The 24910-nt window shown below is 40.7% G+C and overlaps 1 long non-coding RNA gene across 2 annotated transcripts in view; it reads right to left on the bottom strand.

Annotated features, from left to right (window-relative positions):
• The window catches only part of LOC125109592 (uncharacterized), a 116565-nt gene that overhangs the window by 29228 nt on the left and 62427 nt on the right, over positions 1-24910 (bottom strand). The window contains exons 1-2 of one of the 2 annotated variants that reach the window (XR_007130292.1): positions 1368-1527; positions 632-699 (exon numbers count right to left, since the gene is read on the bottom strand). The exons of the other annotated variant lie outside the window; for it this stretch is intronic. This is a non-coding gene — a long non-coding RNA (uncharacterized LOC125109592). Of the gene's footprint in view, positions 1-631; positions 700-1367; positions 1528-24910 lie in introns of those variants that run through there. 2 annotated transcript variants of the gene reach the window in all.

The following is a 24910-nucleotide window of genomic DNA, read 5'->3' as shown; positions in this document are numbered from 1 at the left end:
AGATTTTCACGCAGAACCTTCAGGAAGGAAAACAATGCTCTCGGCATCCTGTTTTATCCTAATGAGATCCACTTCAAACTTATGAGCTATCAAACAATAAGTGTTACAACACTAAATTTGTGGTAATTTTTTATGGAAGCCATAAAAAATGAATACATCATATCAGGCAACTTATAAAACATCTCCAAAACCTTCCTTGTAAAATAAGGATGATGGTACTGATAGAATTATGAGGATGATTGGTGTGATAAACTGTAAAGTGCCCAGCATTGCTCCAGGTACCTAAAGACCACTTAGAAATAGGTGAAAATGTGTCCACTGAAAAGCTCTAAGAAGGAGGCAAAGGAAATACCTCTGACCACACATCATAAGGCTACACTTCGGTCCAGAGCTTGGCTGGTAATGACAAGATATATATGAGCTTGGGCACCTCATGTCCTCTCTCTGGGCTGCAGTTTTTCCAAATGAGGATTCTGAATTAGAAGATTGATTTCTAAGGGCACCTCTTGCTCTGACATGAATAAATAATATAAATGAAAAGCCATCAAATTTTTGCATTCAAGTATGAAGAAATAAGATGTTACTATAACGAAGATTTACTCTGATACTCAGACTTCTAGAAGGTCCTCACCTTACCAAAAGGTTGCCAGAGGGTAAGACTTGAGCTGACACATTGCTTTCTCAGCAGTTGCCCCTGGCCTAGAAGAGAAAATATACACATACAATATTTTATAAGCAAAATGGAAGCAAAATAGTTAAAATTCTACAGTATCCAGCCCTAGCCCCAGCACATGGACTCCCCTGGAGTTAAGATCCCAAGCAAAGCCCTATGAAGACCTTCACAAAAAAATCCCCAGACTTACTTCAGACATTAATCAGGATGCTTACAGCATAACAAAGAGATAAAATTCCCTTTTCTAGTACTATTTGGATGGAGCCCCAAATGTCAAAGTACTTAACTGTTTTCTGTCACAGAGTCCTACGTGTAAGTAGAAGGAAGTTCTAAGTGTAAGGAGAGGGAGGTTTTGGGGGAAAACAAAGAGAAAAGGAGATGGAGTTTGGGGTTTTGCGTGGCAGGAAAAGTTATATCCATGGTGGGTTTCTGGAATACTTCTGTTCAGCTTGTTAAAGGATAAATAAGGACTTTTTCCTTGACAAGCTGTGGCAATCCCAAAGCTTGAAGCAGTGATCAGGTCTGAATGGAAATGATAGTTTCCCACAGGAGACAGAGCTATTTTGGTACCTTATATTCATCCCATGACACTGAGGAATTTGAATTTGGTTTGAAAAATATCCCAGTCTCTGAAGTAGGGTCCTTCTGCTGGAGGTTGGTGTCGGCAGAGTCTGGCCCTTGGATGTGCCCTGACCTGGTCCTGGGGGCTTCTGTGTGAGGTCTGATCAGCAGGGAACAGCCTGTTGTTCTGCTAAGCACAGGGGACTGGACTTTTCCTTTAGTTGTTCTTCTGACTTCTCTCTCCTCTCAGTCTCCAGGGAGCCCTGGGCTGGGATGTTCTCAGCCCAGCTGCTCTCAGGCTGTTGGAAAATTAAGTTGTTTAGGGTTTTTCTCTTTCCCTGGGCTAAAATATTAAACTTTTAGCTTGCTGTGTGTTGTCTTGGAAAAACAAAACAAAACAAAATTTGGGCTTTTAAACATAATCACAAGAAAGCTGGGAGGACGGGGGGTGTTCTTGTTCTTACACATAATTCTTGAGAATATGAACCTGTAAAATTACTTAATGGGCAAGCTGGCAAAGTCAGTTGTATAAATTGTATTTTATCTTTTGGCCCAGTGATCCCATTGTCAGGAGTATGTACTAAGGAAGTAATCATAATAAATTTGTTAAGTTATACGTAAAGGATATTCATTGCAACATGGTTTATTCTAGTAAAAGAAATTATAACAACGTAAATGTTCATCGTCAGGAGATTGGTTAAATACATTTAGCACTGCTACACAAACGTAATATTAGTCAGATCTTAAAAATTCAAAATACTTGTTTATATAATATGTGTTGGTTATATTAATGCTTATGTAAACACCTATACAGAAAGAGATTTGGAAAGATGTTTAGTCTATAATTTTAATTAAAAAGGCATGTGAGGCAACAGTAAGTACAATAATAAGACATTTCTATAAGAAACGCTTATATTTCTCTATTAATTAAAATAAGGTTAAAAAGTAGTCTCCAGGGGCACCTGGGTAGCTCAGTGGGTTAAAACCTCTGCCTTCGGCTCAGGTTATGATCCCGGAGTCCTGGGATCGAGCCCGGCATGGGGCTCTCTGCTCAACAGGGAGCCTGCTTCCTCCTCTCTCTCTCTGCCTGCCTCTCTGCCTTCTCCCTGCCTCTCTGCCTGCCTCTCTGCCTTCTCTCTGATCTCTCTTTCCGTCAAGTAAATAAATAAAATCTTAAAAAAAAAAAAAGGTAGTCACCAAAATGTTAATTGGATTAACAAAAAGTAATAATTACATTGCAATTTCAATTAACAAAAATTATGGTAGTAGTAATAGATCAGTCAGTTACATCACAGCCCTCAGTCCTGGAAGCAGAGCCCGGTTATTGGGCTGGAGGGGCCTTGGGGTAGGGGGTGGGGAGGCTATACAAGTCAAGTCCCCTGAACAAAGTTTAAGAAATAAAGGAGTACAGCAGTTCCTAAAGGAGAGGATGTAAGATGTAAGATGGAGCTTTCGCAACCTGCCAGGGGTTGCAAAGGAAGGAGACCGACAAGGTTCCTACCAAGTTTGCTGGCCCAGGGGCTGGTGGAAAGGAAATGGGATAGGGCAGGGCTTGAACTCTCTCAGAGGCAAGAAAGACCACAAATATTTACACGTTGGGTTGGAGTCTTTTTTGTTCTTATTATATCTCCCAGATGCCTTCACTTTATTTATTTATTTACTTACTTACTTTACATTTTATACTTGTAATCGTGATGGATTCAAAATACCCAGAATTCTTCGCCACATCACCCATCCGGGGATAAAGTCTACGTCACCTCCCACGTGACTCGGAACTTGGCCACGTGACTCACTTTGGCCAATCGGCTGCGAACAATCATGACTCAAGCAGAAACTCAATAGACGCTGACACACCGGCGCTTGTTCTCTTGGAGCTCTTCCTCGAGGCGGTCGTGCTGTGAAGAAGAGGATTAGTTCTCCCAAGGATGAATGGCGGAGCAGGGGAAGATCGAGCTGCTCAGGCTGATAAGCAGCACCAACCCCCAGATATCTGAGTCAGGTCACCTTGAACTCTCCAGCCGCTCCGTTCCATTCTTCAGCCACAGGAGCGAGCCCAGGAGACACCAGCAGAGGGTCCACAAAATCCTAAGCAATAATTTTTGTTTGAAGTTTGAGGTGTTTGGTTACACAGCCACAGATCACTGACACAGCGGTCGCTCGTGTTCCTTTTGCAAACTCCAGAAAGTCGCAGTTGTGCTACAGAGTCACGCCATGGACGGTAAACGCAGAGACTGAAACGGAACTAGCAGGACTGAGGTCAGGCCATTAGTCATTAACCACCATCTCCCAAACTGGAAACAGAACATCTTCCAGAGCAACGTCCTGCGGAAATCTTAAGAGACTCTTTAAAATTACCTTAAAGACCATCGTACCCTGTAGGGACTCAGAGGACGAGTTTACCTGATTCATGAGCAGAGAGAAAAATCACCGTCATTTAATAAGAGCAATAAGGGGGTTGGATAACATTTCTGGATGTCCTGCCACGCAGGCGGCCTGGAATAGGTAGCGGGATTATCTTCCCGTTGCAGGTGGAGAAACTGAGCCTCCGAGCAGCTGAGGGACTTGCCCAAGTTCACACTGCCCGGAAGTTGCCCAGCCAGGCTTCCAACTCAGATTTGTCTGAGCAGAAAGCCCTTGTTCGTAGTCATTATTCAATACTTCCTCCCAAATCCTATGCTAATTTCCTTTTCTTTTCCTGAGCTATCTACTCAGATGGGACATGAGTCATCTAAATTTCTGAGTCTCAGTTTTCTCCTGCGGACAGTTGGAGGGATGAGAGTGCCCTTGCCGGCGGGTGTTGAGGAGGATTCAGGGAGATGGCGTGTGAAAAGCCCTTAGACATGGTGTCTGGCCTCGAAGGAGCAGTGGGAGCCGCCAGTCCAAGGAGTAAAGACAGCAGAGGAGGAAGCTGCAGCATCAGTCCTTTTGAAGGGAATATAACTCGCTGGTCTGGTGCCATTAGCCCCTGCGGGGAGAGCCATGTTTCCGTCCTTGACTCATGCTAGGGATCCGATCGCTACTGCAGCACGCCTCAGAGTTACTAGATGCAGCTAAGCGAGCTGCACTTCTTCGCTTCCCTGGGTCCTTGTCAGCAGCTGCAGGAGCTAAGTTCAGGGAGTCTGGGTTGCTGAGAAAGTTGAACAGTCCCCTACAGTCCCTCCTCAGCCTCCGCGGGTCATCAGCAGCCAGAAACCCTCACTTCCTCACTTCCCACCCCCTTTCCGTTCCTGTTGGGCAGATGAACAAGCACCTTAGAACGTGAAAGGCTTTTGTTCTCGAGATTACAACATGCGCATCGTCACCTATCTCAGACCTGGGAATGGTTCTTTGAGGGAGACTGATGCCCAGAGTTTGCTAAGAGGCATCAGAACACCCATATGTCTGCTCTGGGGACAAACCCATGCATTTTAAATGCCATCAAGTTTGCTCTTCAGCAGCTGATGCAACTGTCATCATCGGGAAAGCTTTCAGCAAACACCCTCTCTCCTCCAAAATGTGGAAGGACTTTGGGAAATGGAAAGACTCCTTTTTCTTTTTCTTTTTCCATAGAACATCGTGCTCGCTTGGTCATCCACCTACGGAGCCTCCTTCTGAAAATGTACAGAGTGCTATTGTCAATCTGTTGGCATCTGAATGTCTGTCAAGGTCACCTTGACTTGGAAGATCTAAATGAAAATAGATGTAATCTCTGGCCTTCACCTGGGGGTGGTTCAAAGTTCTCCCCAAGACACTTGCAAATTTCTGGGGGTAACCTTCTCATGCCCCTCCTATTCTAATTTCCTTGTTCCTGTGCACCTTCCCCCCCACTGCCTTCTGGTATATCATCCCCTGCTCTTCTCAAGTGAGTCCCTTCCCTCTGTTCCACCGACACAAAATACAGATCACTACCTTACCTTGACCCCTGAGACTGTTGTGTGTAGTGACTTTTCTTAACCAGCTGAACCAAGGATAGGAGATCACACACAGACGGAAAAATGAAACCTTCCTGTTCAAACTCCTCTGTCCAGCCCTCCTTAGAGAATGTTTCACTGGTCATGTTTATATGTAATTCTTCCCTACCTTTTGCAAAATATAGTCATCCTTTTCTTTGGGGTGGGGGTGGGCAACTCAACTGCAAATTCTTTTCAGTGTCCTATGCAAGAAAGTCTAGTGCTCTTTTTTCACATAGTCCTCCCTTAACTCTGTGATCCAGAGAGCTCAAAATCAAGGTCATGCAGGAGTGTTTCCCAACAAAAACATATCTACTGGAGAGAAGAGCTCTAGGGTAGGAAGTTAGGGGCAATTTCTGCCATGGGCAGCTGCACTGGGGTGAGGGAGCAGCCCTGAACTAGGACCCAGAGACCCTAGTTTGAATCCTAGCTCTGCTGGTTCCTGGCTTTTGCCTGGAGGGAAGACAGTTTCTCTGAGAGTTTCCTTCTTCTGAAAGATACATTTAAAGAATCCCTCCCAGGGATCACATTAGGGCAGGCAAGAGAGTGGAATTCAGAAATGACTACTGTATGCCAGGCAGTTTGGGTGACACAGTACAACTGTTGAACAGCCTGACCCTGCTCTCAGGAGCTCATGCTTCAGTTGAGAGAACAGGAGAGGCAGATAGCGAGGGGACCAGAGCCAGAGGTGGGAGGGATCCCTGCCGGCTGGGAGGGAAGGGCAGGGAAGGCTTGGGGGGTTGCGGGGGAGTTGGGCTGGGGCTCAAACTGAGCTCTGAATGTATGGTGAGGGGACCAGCAAGGTGCTTCAGGCAGCAGGGAGGGTGAGAAGATGAGGCCAAATTTCTGGTTGTCAGGAGATAAGGTCTACCTAAGACCCCTTAAAATAGAGGTTCAGCAACTTTTTTGAGAATCTGATGAAACCTCTCGATCCTGTACACAGAACATGTTATACACTATTTTAGGAGGCTAACTGAGTCTCCGAGTCCAAGGAAAATCCTTTGTTTTCAAAGCTTTATTCTGTTTCCAGTCTTGAATTTCATTTCCCCCCTTGGAGCTAAAACTTTTCAACCCACAATGTATCTGTGTTGATTTTTCCTGGATTCTCTCTATGCATAAGAACTACAGGGGTTTTAGGTAGCCAAAGAAATGAGACTTCTGTTTCTTGCCTGTGTTCAAAATCAATTAAAAGAGAGAGAAAAAGGAGCCAGGTAGATGAGGATCAAAATGTCATCTTAACTCCTGATAAAAGTATTTTGGATAGTATGACTTAGAATACCATAACTAAGAACTTCCTAATACTCCCTGTGCCCAAGTTAGAGCTTGGATTTGTGCACTGGAAGGAAATATGGAGTCTACAGAGCAAACATGTGTAATGAGGATCACAGCCATCACACTGCTCAAGAAGAGTGGATTCTATTTGCTTAGTTGATTCTATTTGCCAATCACTGTCTCCTCTTAACAAAGAAATTCACTTGACTTCATTAAGGAGGATTAAGCCCCAGAGTAAGAGACCAAGAACATTTCGCATAAATCCCTCCTCATTAGACAGAGGAATGGAGAATTAGATGCATGTACTCCAAGACGGAAATATTCTTTTTTCCTTCTTCCCTTCAATTATTCAATCATTCAGTAAATATGCACCATGTTCCTAATATGTTCTAAATTACTATGCTTGGTTCGAGGGATACAATGATGAGGAAAAGAACTAGTATCTTCCCTTCTAGAGTTTTCTTTCTGGAGAATAAGCTAGATATCACATAATCAATCCTATTAATGATACCTATTATTCACTGTGAGGTGACAGCAATGGTTGATGGGTATCTGGTGCTATCAGGGTGTGCCGCAGGTGGCCTATCCAAGTGAAATGAGTAAGGATGTTCCCAAGCAATACTTTGAAAGACAAAGTTTTCTAAGTCTTTACCTTGACTCTTCTTCTTCCTTACACCATCACTTGGAGTAGGCTTGTGGTCCTAGTATATGCTTTGGCACATCTCTAAGACATAACATCTAGCATTCTCCCCAGTTCCAAATAGGTGGCCATCTTAAATTTTATTTATAATGCCCAGCTCTTAATGGGCAACAGTCAGATAAGATGGGGAACTTTCCTCGATCTACCTTCCAGAGATGGTTTGCCAGAAACAGTGACATAGAGGTACTGGGATTCTGGAGAAAAAAGATTTTTTTCTGTCTTAGATGCAACACCTTAGTCCATAGACAAAGTCAGAAGACAAGCACTTTACAAAGTCAGAAGTAAAAGTGAATTAATGATACTTGAAAATAAAAACTATAATTGATTTAAAAAAAACACACACATGATTATAATGAATATTTGCTGGCTAAGAAGCTATCTGTGATTATAAAGACCAATATAACATAAATAATTATCTAAAATTATTTTATGCCAGCAGATCAATAAAATATAGAAATTGTGAGTCAATGAATGATATGGATGTGAAACAGAGTATGCATGGAAGTGTCAGTTTGGTTATGAAATCAGAACACAGATTTATTCTGAAAGAGATGCTTCCCAAAAAATAGAAAAGAGATCCAGCACACAACTTCCCCATACCTCCTCTAAATGGCAAAATCAAAGGTAAACAGAGAACTGAGAACCAAGGGGAATTGCCCCGTGTAGGCTAGACAGGGCTGAGCTGTCCTGTATTATGAAGTCCAGACTCAATGAGACAAAGACAAAGGCACTGAGAAGGCTGGGTGGGAAGTCAAGTGTGCCCATTAGAATCCAGGGAAGGATATCAGGATGTCACACTACAGGTGACCTCATGCCACAGGAAAAATTCAAGAAGACAGAGAATCCATGGAACAGTCTGGGACCCAAGATGAGCAAAAGAAAACCAGTAAAGTTTGGGAGTTCAAATTCAGATGCAAATGGTCCTGTGCAGTTTCATTTGACAGTGTTTGTTTATGTCATCGCTCTTTCTGAAACCCTCAGGCCCTTCTTTACATTCCCCCAAGTACATCTGTAATATTTTTAAAAGAAAAACACATTGGTTCTGGAGCCTAACAGATACCATGTGACAAGATACTGGGAGAAGGCACTCTGGCTTGTCAAACAAGAAGAAGCAGATGCAAACAGACCTTGGGATACAACATAAAAGAAGATGCAGGGAAACAGAATTTACTGAAAGCATTCCATTAGCCATGGTTGTAACCAAAGCAATAGGAACATCACTTTTCTAGTTATACCTAAAGAGGGAAACTGAATCAAAGAGATAAGTGTGAGATGGTGAAGAGAATGGCAATGGACAGGGAGTAGAAATGAAACTGATTGATCAAAAACACAAAGAATTCTCTTAAAAATGATTTATCCCACTAGGGCAATGAAATGCAGAATTCTGAGTCACATGTCTTTGCCAGTAGATCTTGAAAGTCTTTAAAATTTCTTTTTCTCTACTAGCCCTATCTTTCAGCCAAATACCACACTATAAAACACACACACACACACACACACACACACACACACACACACACACACACCTATATATTTTAGTTTGGCAAGTTCTCAGTTCTTGGGCAGGTAAAGCAAATGTGGTTTATAGCTTCTCAAAACCACCAGCTCAGTCATTATTCAGAAGTAACAACCAGGATATATTCTACTGTTGAGACATAATGGCTTTTGAAAACCCAATCACATTCAATGACCAAACAGCTGGGATGTTTTATAACTGGGGAATAAAAATATATATTACTTCCCTATAAGAGACTCAGAAGTTGTATATATTGCCATATATTCTTGGTATCATAATATGAAACTACTTTCCTGACTCAGAGCTCCAAATAAGTTCAGAACACATATCATAGAAACAAAGAAGACTTAAGTTCCAGGGGTCAGAGACCTCCTACCTCAGACTCCCACAGTTTAGAAGGCGAAGTCAAGAACTTCTATATGTAGACTTTGGTAAGCCCATAGTGTTTAAGAACCCTCCAGATTCTCTAAAAGAAATGCAACACATTTTAGTGTCTGATATTTGTACTTTCTTTGGGAGAGAAAAAGAAATGGTTGTAGAATATCAGTTTTCTCCAGGTCCTGTTAAACCATTTAAGTACTTTAAGATTTCCTTCAACTTTTCACACCAGATTTATTCTTGAATTAAAAGAACTTTCAAAGAAATGCCTTTGTACATATTTATCTTGAAATTACACACAGTTTTTAAATGCTGACAAGGATACAGTGGAATTAGTACCTCAGCCCACTGCTAAAAGCAACTTAGATATGCATGACTATATCCTGCCTATGAGACTGTTACCTTGTCCTCCTACTTCCTCTGGTTTAGAACCTTCTTTTGACTTGGAGGGCTTGGAAACATCTGCAGTGTCCCCAATATTTATAGGAGATAAGATCCTCAAAATGCCACTTTATCTAGAAGTGATTTTACACTAGAAGTGAGAGGCCTGGGGACCAAATCACAAGGCAACACAAAACTGCCAGGCAAATAAAGAAGGTCATGGAGAAAAAGGAAGGGTGAGGGAAGTGAAGTGGAAAAAAAAACACAACATGACAAGAAAAACCACAACAACGTTATAAACAAATTGAAGAAATCTAATGATATAAAGCCATAAAAATCACCAATATGAAAATTAAAATTTATGCCAATTGAAAAATAATTTACTCCAGTTACAACAAAATTTATTTATTTAAACTAGTCCAAAAATATTAAGATGCATATATCTGGGATGCTTGAATTTGTAACTAATGCTCTTGTTATCAAAAGTTTGTCTTTCTATTTAGAAAGGCGAGGAAGAGAGGAGGGAGGTAGGAGGTGTGGAGAGCAAGGGAGAGAGCAGGAGTGGAAAAGTTTGGGAGAAATACCCTACAGGTAAGGCTGTATTTTACCTTGATGATGGGTAGTGACTCCTGATAACTTACTCAGTGGAATGATTTTGTACCTTTCTGGCCAGAGAGAATCCCGGGATAGAAATGTCTGAGATGTATAATTGTAACAATGAGCATATGTTCTGAAATTCTAGATACTGCATGTTATTATTTCATTGCACACATAGGACTCTGAATTTAAAAAGAAGTTTCTTCTAGAAGCTCAAGACATTTTATAAAATCTAATTCCAATCAACCAGTCTAGTAGGCATAATAAATCCTTGTTAATAGAGAGTAGTCTCAGTGCACAGGTGGAAATTTATTTTTTACTTTTTTTTTTATTTAAATTTTGTTAGTTACCATACAGTGCAAATTGGTTTCTGGAGTAGAATTCAGTGATTTGTCAGTTGCTTAGAACACGCAGGGCTCATCACAGCAAGTGCCCTCCTTGATCCCTACCACCTTTCTAGCTCATCCCCCATCGTCCTCCCGCCATCAACACTCATAGTTTGTTTTCTGTCATTAAGAGTCATTTATGGTGCACCTGGGTGGCTCAGTGGGTTAAAGCCTCTGCCTTCGGCTCAGGTCATGATCTCAGGGTCCTTGGATAGAGCCCTGCATCGGGCTCTCTGCTCAGCGGGGAGCCTGCTTCCCCACTCCACCCCCGCCCCTGCCTGCCTCCCCACTCCGCCCCCGCCCCGCCTGCCTCTCTGCCTGCTTGTGATCTCTGCCTGTCAAATAAATAAATAAAATCATATTTTTTAAAAAAAGAGTCATTTATGGCTTGTTCCCTTCTCTCCTTTTTTTTTCCTTTTGTCCTTCCTATTTGCTTACCTGTTTTCTTTTTTAAATTACACATATGAGTGAGATCATATGGTGTCTGTCTTTCTCTGACTGACTTATTTCACTTAGGATAATACACTCTAGCTCCATACATGTCATTGCAAATGGCAAGATTTCATTCTTTTTGATGGCTGAATAATATTCCACTGAGTGTATATGTGTTTGTGCATGTGTGTGTATACATCACGTCTTTTTTAATCCGTTCACTAGTTCACAGACATTTTGACTCTCTCCATAGCTTGGCTATTGTGGATAATGCTGCTATAAACATCAGGGTGCATGTACCCCTTCAAATCTGCATTTTTGTATCCTTTGGGTAAATTTCTAGTAGTGCAGTTGCTGGATCACAGGGTAGAAATTTGTTTAAAACCTTGATAATAGATATATACTTCTTTTACTAAGTTTTTCCAGAAAAGTGCTCTTTAAATATGAGACTATTGCATAAATGATTTTGCAGAAGACATTGCAGATTTAAAAGAAAAAAAAAATAGAGGGCGCCTGGGTGGCTCAGTCAGTTAAGTGTCTGCCTTCAGCTCGGGTCATGATCTCAGGGTGGGATTGAGTCCCACATCGGACTTTCTTCTCAGTGGGGAGTCTGCTTGTCCCTCTCCCTCTCCCTCTGTGCTCTACCTCTCTCTCTCTGTCTCTCACAAATAAATAAATAAAATCTATTTTAAAAAAAAAAAACAATTGGGTTCTCTTCAGACTTCCTACTGGTTGGTTTTCAGAAATACTGGATACAGCAAAGTATCAAATATCTACGTAAATTAAATGAGAAGCAAAATTTTTAAAAACAGAACGGCCTATACCAGATGGTCTCTGTTTGCATCCCCAGGCCTATTTTTCATCCCCTTCCACCTCCAAGAGGCCAATTCCAAGATACATGTCTGGACCCCCTTGCCTTCTGGCTTCCTGATGGGTTCAGCCATGAAGGGGAGAGCTGCCAACAGGCTGTTGGAGGGCGGAAGCAGAGGGAGTTGGGGATAGTTATTTCCCCACTGCCTCCCTACAGCTGCAGCTCCTGTCAGGTGGCCCCACCTGTGGCTGCAGTTCTTGTCTTCACTTGGTCCCTGAGAGCGAAGGTGGTAATGGCTTCCCACTGCGGCTAGTTCCTCAGTGTCAGCATCCTTTATTCGCATCCTCGGCACTGCTCACTCCTCTGCAAATAGGGTAGTTACTAACTGCCCTTCAATTACTCCTTCAAGTGTGCCCTCTGTTTCTTGTCCTGGCTCTTGAATAAAGGAGTAACTTGAATGGCTTTGATCTTGTCATCAGAGTTGTGCCAATGAGAACAGTACCACTGCTGAGCTAGTCTTTCTGAGATAGGCTTTTTCTTTTCCAAAGGGTGAGAGAAACTGTCATTGTGCAGAAACCAGCAATGACGATGTCTAGTCCGGAGAGAATGTCTACAGTCTTGCCATCTGGATGTGGCTGTGAGCACATAGGAAGGGGTGGGATAGGAGAAAAGGCAGTAGTGAGAAAGGGATGGAGAGAAGAAGGAAGCAGGAAAGGGACGGAGGGAGAAAGAAAAGGAAGGGTTTTGGGAGGAAGACCTGCAGAAGCCCTGGGGGATGCACTGGTGCACCCAGTGTGCAGAGAGGAGGAGAAGTAGGTGGAAGGAGAGGTAGATGTGGGAGCTTATGAGAACCAGAAGCCCTAGAGATCTTGCTGGCAACTTTATCTGCCAGCAGGAGTCTGCAAGTCCCTACCATGTGCTCGACAGGAGCAGAGACCCCTCAGAGCTGGCTCATTCCAACAGATCATTGGGGACAATGAGGAAGTCATCCAAACAGGCAAGAGGGAGGGTGAGGTAAGTGTGGTCAGCCTCTCTTGGCTGAAGGACAGATAATAATGCCTTAGAGATGAGAAAGAACAAATTTGGACTCCACTCAGTCTTCTGCAGTTCACTTAGAGGTGAAATGTCAGACATCCGTAATTAGTGAAATAATTCAATTAAATATTCAGTAAATCTAGTTAGAATAGTATCTGTAGCATCCTGAGTGAGTCCTTCGCAAAATGGATGGTTGGCTTTTTTTTTTTTTAAGGTACCAAACAAAGCAATTTATTAAAGCTATATGTTTGCTCTTAACAGCTCCTTTTTTAGGGCCCAAAGAAGCTACATCATTTTTATATCTGAGATTAGCCAATGCCAGGTGGATCTGGCCAACCATGTGTTTACCTAGCAGGTGCCTCAGTGGAGAGAAACTGCCCAACTCCCTTGGCAGAGAGGGGTAAGAGATAGAGCGTTGACCTCTGAATGCAGGAAGTTATACTTCCCTGTAAAGGAAGGAAGGAAGCACAGAAAAATTGTCAAACTTTGGAGCAGGAGGAAGCCATAAATATCTTTAGTTCTAATTTTCCTCACCCATCATTTTACAGATGAGGATATCAAGTTTCCAGAAGAATTGGGGACTCACCCACTTTTAGAAGCCCAGCACTAGTACCCACGTCGCTTTGTTCCCAGAATGTTCCTGCTCAGACAGGATAAGTGGCCAGAAGAGTATCTAATTCTGTGGGCCCACCCCTCTGGACAGCTGGCAGGTTCTCAGGCCCTAACAAATATAGAGAGCTCTCAGAAGGGCAGGTTTCCATGCTTCTTCAGTCTGCATTGCTGTGTGGGTACATTGTTAACATTTCTTCAGAGTATATCAACGGGAGAGGCGCTTCTTTTTTTCTTTTTCACCAAGAAAAATCAGAATTTAATTGTAAAATCACCAACAGACATTCTTCTAGGTTTCTTTCTACACATGGACAAATAGCAATGTCTGGGCACAAACCTGCCTCCTTTCTAGAAACCACTTAGTTGCCTCGTTTGCTTGTAAGTAGTTTAGCTGGTAGAGTAGAGATCACTCTGTGAATCAGGATGATATTTAATGGAACACATTCTTGTTTCACAGAAACAGGTTCCAAAATAGCCATTCGGAAGGGAAGCCTTTCTCACTGGAATGTTTACAAATCAATTTCCCCACAATCACATCACTGGACCTCCCTTGCCATCTGTGGCTCCGCTGTACAGACTCCCCTGCCCCTGAGTCTGGGAAGGGAAGACATTTGTTGCATGTGTTCTGACAGCATGTTGGAACAGCTGGAGATAGTGGATAGACTGAACTCTTCAGATAGGACATTATGGCTTCTAACAGATAACATTTATGCTAGACATTCCTGGGTTTTCTTCAAATGGGAAGAGCCATTTTAGAGAAAGAAATAGCTTTTTGTACTTATCGACTAAGCAGAAAAGTCCGAAGTTTATAAACACCAGGGGCTGTACTCCCAATAATTGGCTACATGAACCAGGTGTCTATCGGAATCAGGATAGGGAGAAAATAGCAGGTCATACTGCTGGCATCTAGAATCAAATTTCCAGGTAGATCCTTGGGATTGAGTAAAGGCCAGGGCTCTGAAAGAAGAATGGGACCAGGTAGCAAAGGAATGAGTTCAGAGGTAGATCCAAAATGCAGAATTAAGCCCAAAAAAAAAAAAAAAAGATGAAGACAAATTCAACATAGATAGCAAAAATCCCAAACCAAGAGTCCAAGGTCTATTCCACCCCTCTACACGGTCGTGATCAGGGAGTGTTGAAAGCACCAGAGAATTACAGGTAACTTTACAGAAAGATGGCAGCAGATAGAAGAAAACCAGGGGGCGCCTGGGTGGCTCAGTGGGTTAAGTCTCTGCCTTGGGCTCAGGTCATGATCTCAGGGTCCTGGGATCAAGCCCCACATCGGGCTCTCTGCTTGGCGGGGAGCCTGCTTCCTCCTCTCTCTCTACCTGCCTCTCTACCTACTTGTGATCTCTCTCTGTCAAATAAATAAATAAAATCTTTAAAAGAAGAAGGAGAAGAAGGAGAAAAAGAAAACCAATCACAGGACATCTCTATACTTTGTAGCTTTCTAGCAAGGAAAAAGGGACACTACTGCCTTCCCTCCTTAGCCTTTCTTTGGCTACTTCTGTGGGTCTAAGGTTGTTGAAACAGGTATTGATTACCTGATCCCCTAGCTTAGGAAACCAAGACCATTGAGGCAAAGTGATTTACTTCGGGCCACTCGGCCAAGGAATGTCTCCTCTTGAAATACTGCCGAGGTCTCCTAATAGCAGTGAGGCAGGAAGAGCACAAGATAAAAAGGTTATTTTGATGCTGGGTTAACCCTTTCATCTCCCTAATTCCTGGGATTTCATAGGATTGTTTTCAGAATTAGATCAAATAAAATAATATGTGTTTAAACTATAAAGCAACATGCTATACAAATATAATATTAGATTATGTCCACCTCATCACCGTAACTTTTTAGCAGTCTTTAGTGAACAAAACTAAACAGTCGACACTTGGCAGGAAAATTTTCAGAGTGTAGATTATACCAGGAACTGCCCCACATGCCATCAGTTTCAAAACTGCAAATGAGAACATACTGACCACCTACTATGTGTGGTGCCACCATGGGCTACACAAACTCAAGACATACTGGCCAATGTCATAAATGACAGCCTTCTTATGGAGAGTCAGAATACAGCTACTGTATCAAAACAGAATGATGACAATTTTATTTTATCTCAATATGAAATTTGACCCCAAAGTCCCTGCACATTTCTCAGAGTGATAAGAATCAGCCTTTGTCGGCATTCCCGGGCTTAGATTAGTGATTCCCTTTAACGCTCATTAGACAGAGATCTATGACATAGCCCATATACAGCAGGATATCTGTCAAGTTGCTAAAGGTTTTAAATAAGGGATCTCAGTACTTCATAAATCAAAAGTTTCACAAGTTCAGTTTATTTTTTTTCCTCAAGCCACATCATCACCACTCTCACTATTAATCATGGGCATCATATTGAGATGTTCTTTGTTTTTTTGTTTTGTTTTGTTTTGTTTTTTCATATAGGGAGCTTACCCAGTTCTAGTCATCAGAGAGCGAAAAAACAGAGTGGCTTTGGTGTACATCCAAATTTGTATAGCAAAATGGCTTTATTACTGCTTGAGGATTTGAAGACCAGCTTGTCCGAATCTTCCAGCCTCCCTCTGTGGCTTAGTACCATTGAGTAATCTCAACCATGGGCACTTCAAAAAAATTTTTCAAAGGTCAAAAAATAATTGGATACCATGTACAAAGGGAGAAACGATGGAAGTTTTTCAATTTCCCATTCTTTTATTCACCCATTCTGGACTCTGGGTTGGAGGATACATTTATGCTCCGAGCATTTCTCTCCTCCTGTGTCAAAGATTCCGGTGACAATAATGACTCCCTGAACTGTGATTAGATGGTTTCTATATTTCCCCTATATTCTATATTCCCCTATATTTTTAGGCTGCTGATTCCCCAAGAGAAGCCACGAGAGGGCCACTTATGTCCCCTATTTTTCCATGAACAAGCGGAGCCCTGCCTTGGCTTCTCACCATGTTCCTGCTCCCACCCCTTGTTCCTACATCAATCAGTGTCTCTCGTTAGATCAGCTTCTTTGAAGCCTCAGCCAGAAGAGGAGGGTCTGATTGTACTGGCACAACCACTTTCTCTTAACTCAGGAGACCGTTTGCTTCTAGTGATCCCACAGAGGAAAGCATTCCTCTGAACAAGTCTTAGGAAGCACCATGAAATTATCTCTAATGTATTATAAATTTTAAACCAAAACACATTTGGAATATAACCCTAAACATAAGCAGCTATAACTTTTAATGCTCTTCCAAGGGGACATAATCCTAATAACCATCTGTAGAAATTTTCCCTACACAGGCTGACAAATGCTTTCCTTCTCCCCACCAATACCATCCTACAAATGGAATTTTGGGGCGCCTGAATGGCTCACCTGGCTAAGCATCTGCCTTCAGCTCAGGTCAGGATCCCGGAGTCCTGGGATCAAGTCCCACGTCGGGCTCCCTGCTCAGCTGGGAGTCTGCTTCTTCCTCTGCCCCTGACCCTCCCTGCCACTCGTTCTCTCTCAAATAAATAAAATCCTTGAAAGTTTTTTTTTTTTAATGGAAATTTATAAAACTCTCTCGGCAGAAGAAAAAAAATGTCAATCATCACTCCTGTCCTTAGCAAAAACAAAACAAAAACAAAAGCACAATGCACTGTATTAGCCAAATTCTTAGCCCTTTTTTGGTGGGTGTACACATCAGAGCGTGACTGCCTATGCCCAAGCCTGGCAGAGAGGAAGCACTCCTTGATGACAAAGGGGGAGCAGACAGTGCCATAGGAATTTCTCAAACTGGAACAAAAACCAGGGCCTCAGGATCACTGCAGTGTCTCAGACAGAACCCCCAGCAAGGGTGTCCGCATGAGAGGCAAGAAGCTCAAATCAGGGGCACCTGGGTGGCTCAGTGGGTTAAACCCTCTGCCTTCGGCTCAGGTCGTGATCCCAGGGTCTTGGGATCAAGCCCCACATCAGGCTCTCTGCTCAGCAGGGATCCTGCTTCCTCCCTTTCTCTCTGCCTGCCTCTCTGCCTACTTGTGATCTCTGTCTGTCAAATAAATAAATAAAATCTTAAAAAAAAAAAAAGAAGAAGAAGAAGCTCAAATCACAAATGGGCCCTCTTAAGCCCAGAAAAGGTGTCTTTTTAAATTCACTAAAGACCTATTTATTTGGCAAACCTTATGTCCACAAGATTGCCAGACTATCCCCATGTGGGACCAAGAAAATATGTAACCTGACAGGATGAGAGGCCCCCAGACCCCTGCCTGTTGTCCCCACTCAGCTCAGCCACCTCCACATTAGTCTCTCCTGAGGAAGAAGAAGGTCAAGAGGAAGGAAGAGGAAAGTAAGGGAGCATGGAGTAGAGGGGGAAAAATTTTTGCTCAAAACTAATAGGGATTAGGTCCAGCTACATGCAGTCCACTGGTCAGTTTCCTGGAATGTGTCCCCCTGACATTGGCAAGCCAACTGTCAATGTTGTCTTTGTGGGATACGGCTATCTCCAACTGTCAGTGTCCAAGCCCAGCTGACCAGCTTAATGCTCTGTCCCCAACATCCTCTGCTCCACTCCCATGCACATACACAATTCTCTCCTCCTTCTTACCTGTAGATCCAATGTGGAAATTCAACTAAGCTTATGGAAAAGTTCTATCTAGAGGGAGAGCAGAAACCCTCTCATGGATACAGTATTCTTCCCTATCTGTAGGAGGTATTTGTAAATCTGAGCTCACCTCTCTGTTTTTCAGGGAGTGAGGCAAGGTATGAATATGTTTCTTTGATCTACACAGTCTTCCCTGATCTGATACTGCCATTCTGATTCATCAGCTTTGCTTATTAGTGTGGGCCTTGTGAACAGGTACAATGGGCCAAGGTCACTGGACTGATAGTAGGGGCCCCCACAGGTACCCACTTGACAGCAGCCCAGGATCTTTCACTTTGACACAAGAATTAATATTAATCATTTTTTGGAAACCAGCAATTTGACTGAAAATTGACAAACCATGTTAAAAATGTCATCTGTTTTCAACTACACTGATAACACTGGCATGAAACATAACATTCATTGGAATGAAAAGTTCTCAGACATTTTAGTCCTAGGGACTCCCTCTCACATCTTTGCTGTCTCTTTAATGTGTAGATTCTCAGCTAGCTTGGCCTGAGCTTGCATTTAGGGCGGCTCCTGGCTTTTAGAGATGAGGAACTAACACCTGCAGGGGAAGAGATTGGCAGAAGATCACAGAGCAGGTGAGCAGGAGACTGCGAACTGGGACCCCATCTCTGATCACTAACTCAGTCCTCTTGCCACTACAGTGTGTTACCACTGGAGAAGAATAAAAGATCCAACTCTGCAGAAGCAGCTTTTCTCCCAGGTAACTTGACAGCAATAATGTTTTCCATTACTGCCAGGCACAAATACAGCTCAGATAACTCCTTCAGTTTATTATCTTTGTCACTGTGAGTGTACTAAAGGTCTTTATTGTCCATATCACACACTGATACATAGCAAAATGCCATGGCACAACCTGAGGAATACCTTTATTCTGACATCATGTGTTCTATGGGGTAGTTTACAAGCTTACAGCAGCCAGACGGTCTCAATTTCCTGGGACGCCATTATCTTCAGTATCCAAAACATGACCACCCGGTATTGTGTATCTATCTCCATGTAACTATTTTCTATCCACATGGTAATTTGTTAAAATGATAACGAAGTGGTTTAAATCTGCATCTTCGAAGACTTTTTAGGTAAACCAGTCACAAATCAGGAAAATGATCCTTTGTTAAATAAAGAGTTCCAATTTGTGATTTTGGGGAAATGATCAATAATATAACAAATCTTGTTTTCTCTTCTACCTTCCAGTTAAATTTAAGCCTTCTCTGTAGAAATGAAATCATTGTTCTCCCAAAACGTGACCAAGAAGAAAATGCTTTGAAGATGGAAGTTTCCAAAGGAATGGTGATAATAATGTATATTTCAGGTTCTATGGTTGTTGCATGGTGGTGGGAAGAACAAGGCAGAACCTGGGAAGAATTTATTTTAGTATCACTGCTGCTTATCAGAATCAGACATTCCAAAGTTGGTAGCTCCAGGGGATCACCAGAAGTTGTTTGTTTAAAAAAATAAAAATTTTTAAGATTTATTTATTTATTTGGGGAGGAGGGAGTATACATGTAGAGGGGCAGAGGGAGAGAAGCAGACTCCCCACTGAGTGCAGAGTCCAACATGATGCTGGGCCCCACTGGACAGTGGGCTCCACTCAGAGTTTGAGGCAGGGCCCAACCCTAGGCTGGTCTCCAGGACCCTGAGATCATGACCTAAGCTAAAACCAAGAGTCAGATGTTTAACTGACTGTACCACCCAGGCACCCCAGCAGAAGTTGTTTATAATTGTGCTTATGAATAGATGTATCACATTTCTCAATACTCTTCTTATTACAACTCCTGCAGCAATTAAGATTAGATACAACTACACAAAACAGAAGCAACAACAACACACAATACAATAACATTCAAAAAAATAAAACAAATAATATTTTAAACAAAATAGCAATATTTGTGAAGTTTAAACCACAAATAATCATTTTTTAAATAAATTAAAGGAATAAAGACTGAGTGTTAAGAGCAGATTATCAGGAAGAAAAATCAGCCAAAATATTTAAATGACACAATCAACATATATGAACTAATTGACAGAACTGTGTCCCCAGTATCCACAGTATGCACATTTCTTACAAATGCCAATGGAATGTCTACTAAAACTGTCTTTATGCTAAGTCATATAGCAAGTACCAACAATTTCAAAGATTAAAATCCTTTAGTGTCTGTTTTTTCACCACAATTAGAAAGTTGAAGTAGAAATCAATAATAAAGTACAAGGAGAAAAATCCCTAAGTTCTTGGAAATTAAGTGATACACTTCTAAATTCATGGACCAACGAATAAATCACAAAAAAACCTTACAAAATTAATTTGAATTAGATGATCATGAGAACCACAAGATATAAACATTTGCGGGATGTTGCAATTTGTAGCCTCAGTTATATATATTGAAAAGGACACAATACTAAAAATCAATGATGAAAGCATTCCTCTCTAGAAGTTAGAAAAAATACAGAAAATTAAATCCAAATATAATAGAGGATAAAAATAATAAAAATGGAAAAAAAAATAACAAAATGTAAAACAAAGAAAGAATAGAAAAAATAAACAAGGGCTCCTGGCTGGCTCAGTCAGAAGAGTAGGTGACTCTTGCTCTCAAGGTCATAAGTTTGAGCCCCATTTTGGGTGTAAAGATTACTTACATAAATAAAACTTTAAAAAATAAATAAATAAGCAATGCCAAAATGTGATTCTTTTAAAAAACTAATAAAACAGATAAGCTCTTGGTAAAACTGATCAATAACAGAAAAGACAGAAGACACAAATTACCAATGAAATGAAAAAAGGCACAGCATTACAGAAATTTGTGCAGAAATTCTAAAGATAATAAAAGGATATTCAAAATAATTTTATGCAAAAACATTTTGAAAATGTAGAAGAAATGAACAAATTCCTAGAAAAATACAACTTGCTACATGGATACAAGTTGAAATAAGAAATTTCAATGGTCCTATATCTATTAAAAATGTAACAGATAAGTGTCCATTAACTCATGAGTGGATAAAGATGTGGTGTATATGTGTGTGTGTGTGTGTGTGTTATACATGTGGCATATACATATACATATGCATATATAATGAAATATTATTGAGCCATAAAAAAGAATGAAATCTTACCATTTATAATGACATGGATGGAGCTAGAGAGTATAATGCTGAGTGAAATAAGTCCAAGAAAGACAAATATCATGTAATTTCACTCATATGTGGAATTTAAGAAACAAAACAATCAAACGGAAAAAGAAAAAGAAGAGAGGAAGTCTAAGAAATAGACTCTTCAATGTAGAGAACAAACTAATGGTGACCAGAGGGGAGGTGGGTGGGGGGATGGGTGAAATAGGTGATGGGATTATGGAGTGCACTTGTGATGAGTACCAAGTGTTGTATGGAAGGGTGAATCACTATATTGTTCACCTGAAACTAATATTACTGTATATTAGCTAACTGGAATTTAAATAGAAAATTTTAAAAATAATAAAATAGGTAGACAGATGCTAGATAGATAGAAAGATAGATGATAAATAGAGGTAGATAGATGACGGATAGATAGATAGAAGGATAGATAGATAGATGATAGATAGATAGATAGATAGATAGATAGAATGAACATTCCTCTAAAAAGATCTTAAGGGAAAATTTCAGGACAAGATGGTTTCATTGAATTTTTCTGAACACTTAAGGAGTAAATAAATAAAAATAATCTTGTGCAAATTCTTTCAGAGGTTAGCACAAGAGGAAGCACTTCCCAAATCATTTCATGCAGCCAACATAACCTTGATATCAAAAACTAACAACGAAATTATAATAAAGGAAAACCAGGTCATCTCAGTTCAAAGCATAAAATGGAAAATTCTAAACAAAATATTAGCAATTTATATCTAGTAACACACAAACACACATAAAGATATTCATACCATAAGAATACAAAAATGATTTAACTTCCAAAAATAAACCTATGTTTCACAAATCGTTCCAAAACAACTGGATATCCATACATACTATACACAAAATTCAACTTGAAGTGGACTCAAGACCTAAATGTAAGAGTTAAAACTATACGATTCTTGGAAGACAACATAAGAGTAAATCTTTGTGAAATTGTCTATTGGTCAGGACACCTGAGAGGCTCAGTCAGTTAAGCATCTGCCTTCGGCTCAGGTCATGATCCCAGAGTGCTAGGATCAAGGCCCACATCTAGGGACTCTGCTTCTTCCTCTACCCTTACCTGTGCTCATGCTTGCTCTCTTTCTCTATCAAATAAAACCTTAAAAAAAAAAAAGTAAATTGGCCATTGGTTTCTTTGATACAAAACTAAAACTACAAATGAAAAGACAAAAATTGATAAATCTGACTACATCAAAATGTAAAACCTTTGCACACTATACCATCAAAAAAGTGAAAATACAGTCCACAGAATGGGGGGACATTGCAAATCACATATCTGATAAAGAATCTTATATCTAATATATATAAACTATTGTAACACAATAATAAAAATACAGATAACCCAATTTTAAAATAGGCAAAAGTTCCAAACAGACATGTCTTCAAAGAAGATCCACAAAATTCTGGCCAGAAAGCTCAAGGACAGGTGTCATTAGTCATTAAGGCACATTAAGGCACCATAAGTGTATGGACCTAAAGGGTATTACGCTAAGTGAAATAAGTCAGACAAAGAAAGGCAAACATTATAATTTCACTTAGCCATGGGATCTTAAAAACAAAACAAATGAAGAAACAAAAACAAAACAAAACAATAAAACAGACTCAAATACAGAGAATAAACTGGTAGTTACCACAGGGAAAGTGGGTGGGGAGGTGGGTGAAAGAGATAAAAGGGATTAAGAGAGACAAACCTCCCATCATAAAATAAATCTGTCACAGGGATGACTAATACAGCACAGTGTACACAGTTAATAATATTGTAATAACATATAGTAACAGACAGTGACTACACATATCATGGTGAGCCTTGAGTGATGTATGGAATTGTTGAATCAGTAGGTTGTACACCTGACACTAGTATGACATTGTATGTTAATTTCACATCAATTTTTTAAAAATGAGATACAACTTCACATCCTGTATGATGGTGTATCCATTTGCTAGGAACCATAACAAAGTATCCCTGACTGGGTGGCTTATACACAGTCTCAAAATTCTAGAGACTACAAGTCCAAGATCAAGGAGTCAGCATGCTTGGTTTCTTCTAAGACCTCTCTCATGGGCTTGTAGATGGCCTTCGTCTTTCTGTCTTCACATGGTCTTCCCTCTCTACCTTTCTGTGTCCAAATTTCCTATTCTTATAAGAAAACCAGTCATACTGGATTAGCACCCACCCTTATGACCTCATTTTTACTTAATGACCTTTTCAAAGATCCTCTCTCCAAATACAGTCACATTCCCAGGTACTGGAGATTAGGATTTCAATATAGGAATTTGGCAGGGGGAGACATCATTCCATCCCTGACAGATGGCTGGAATCAGAAGAATAATAACAAGCATGGTGAAGATGTGGAGAAATTGGAACCCTCATACATTGCTGTTGGGAATGTAAAATTGTGCAGCTGCTGTGAAATACAATTTGGCCATTCCTCAAAAAACTAAACTTGAGAGTTATTATAAAATCCAGCAGTTGCCCTCCAAGACATATACCTAAGAGAATTAACAACAGACTGTTCAAAAGTTCTACATGAATGTGCATAGTGGTGCTATGCCTAGGAGTCAAAATATCCATCACCTGACAAATGGATAAATGAGCTGTGTTATGTCTACACAATGAATTATTATTTAGCAATAAACTAAAGGAATCAAAAGCAAAAGGAATGAAGTAATGATAGATGCTACAATATGGATGATCCTTGAAAAGTTTATGCTAAATGAAAGAAATTAGTCATGAAAGATCACATACTGGATGATTCCATTTATATGAAATGTCCATAATAGTCTAATGTACTGGTACATAAAGTATATTAGTGGTTGCTTAAGGATAGAGGATTTTGTGAATATTTACTTAAATATACGTCTATGATTTATACAATTTTTTACATTTTATGCTTCAATAAAAATGTTTATTGAAAGAAAATTGTATAAATAAATAAAATATAAATCCTGCTCTGAAAAAAATTATGTTTCTATGTATATATACATATACAAGCTTCTGTGCATGGGAGCACACAAAGGTGAATCAGATACCATTTCTCCTCTCAAGGAGATTGTGACCCATTAGAGGACTTTAAAACCAGACCAGGGTATAAGACTCCTAGCCTAAAAGGCAGAAACCTTGATGTGGGTCTGAGAATCCAACGAGAAAGATAAAACCTGGATGCAGGATTACACAGCAATTTCCTAGAAGCTCTTCTTCAGCAATGAACTAAAAAAACAACCAATGTGCCCCACATGACCTTCAGAGAGGCAGCCTGCCAGATGGAGGTGACCTTGGCTTATGCCTAGACAAAAGGTCATGGCGTTGAACTTGGATCATGCAAATGCTCCAAAAGACTCATAAGACTGCTTCCCTCTAAGGAGGGCCCTGGGAGCTTGGAAACCCCTAAGAATCCCAGAAATCAGGAAGGATCTTGAAAGTCATCTGGTTCATCCTCTTAGAAGGGGAAGCTGAGGAAGAAACCTGGTGAGGGTCACAAGCCCATCCCTGGTACTATATTATAGCAGTCTTCTTCTCCAGGACACATTTTCCATTTGGAATAAGCTATAGTCATTATAAAGTTGAAGAACAAAATGGCAATGAATTCAACTCATATCTGCGGTTTAAAGAAACAACCTATTTGATGTTTTATGTTTCAATTTTCTGTGCACTAATAAAAGTGCCTAACTACAGAGAGACTCTATATCGCTATATGTGGGCATAACAGAGATTTATAGTCTGTGAGGGAGATACTTAGATTCTCTGACACAAGAAAGCCCAGCCATTAAAATATCATCAGCAAAATCAAACAAGGGGGAAGAAAAGTCCCCACTTTATTGGCCAATCAAGCAGAAATTGAGATATT

The sequence above is a fragment of the Lutra lutra genome, chromosome 9 (genome assembly GCF_902655055.1).
Source record: "Lutra lutra chromosome 9, mLutLut1.2, whole genome shotgun sequence".
NCBI lineage: Eukaryota > Metazoa > Chordata > Mammalia > Carnivora > Mustelidae > Lutra > Lutra lutra.
Note: the sequence above shows the minus strand (reverse complement) of the source record. Positions and strands in the feature narration are given on the sequence as shown.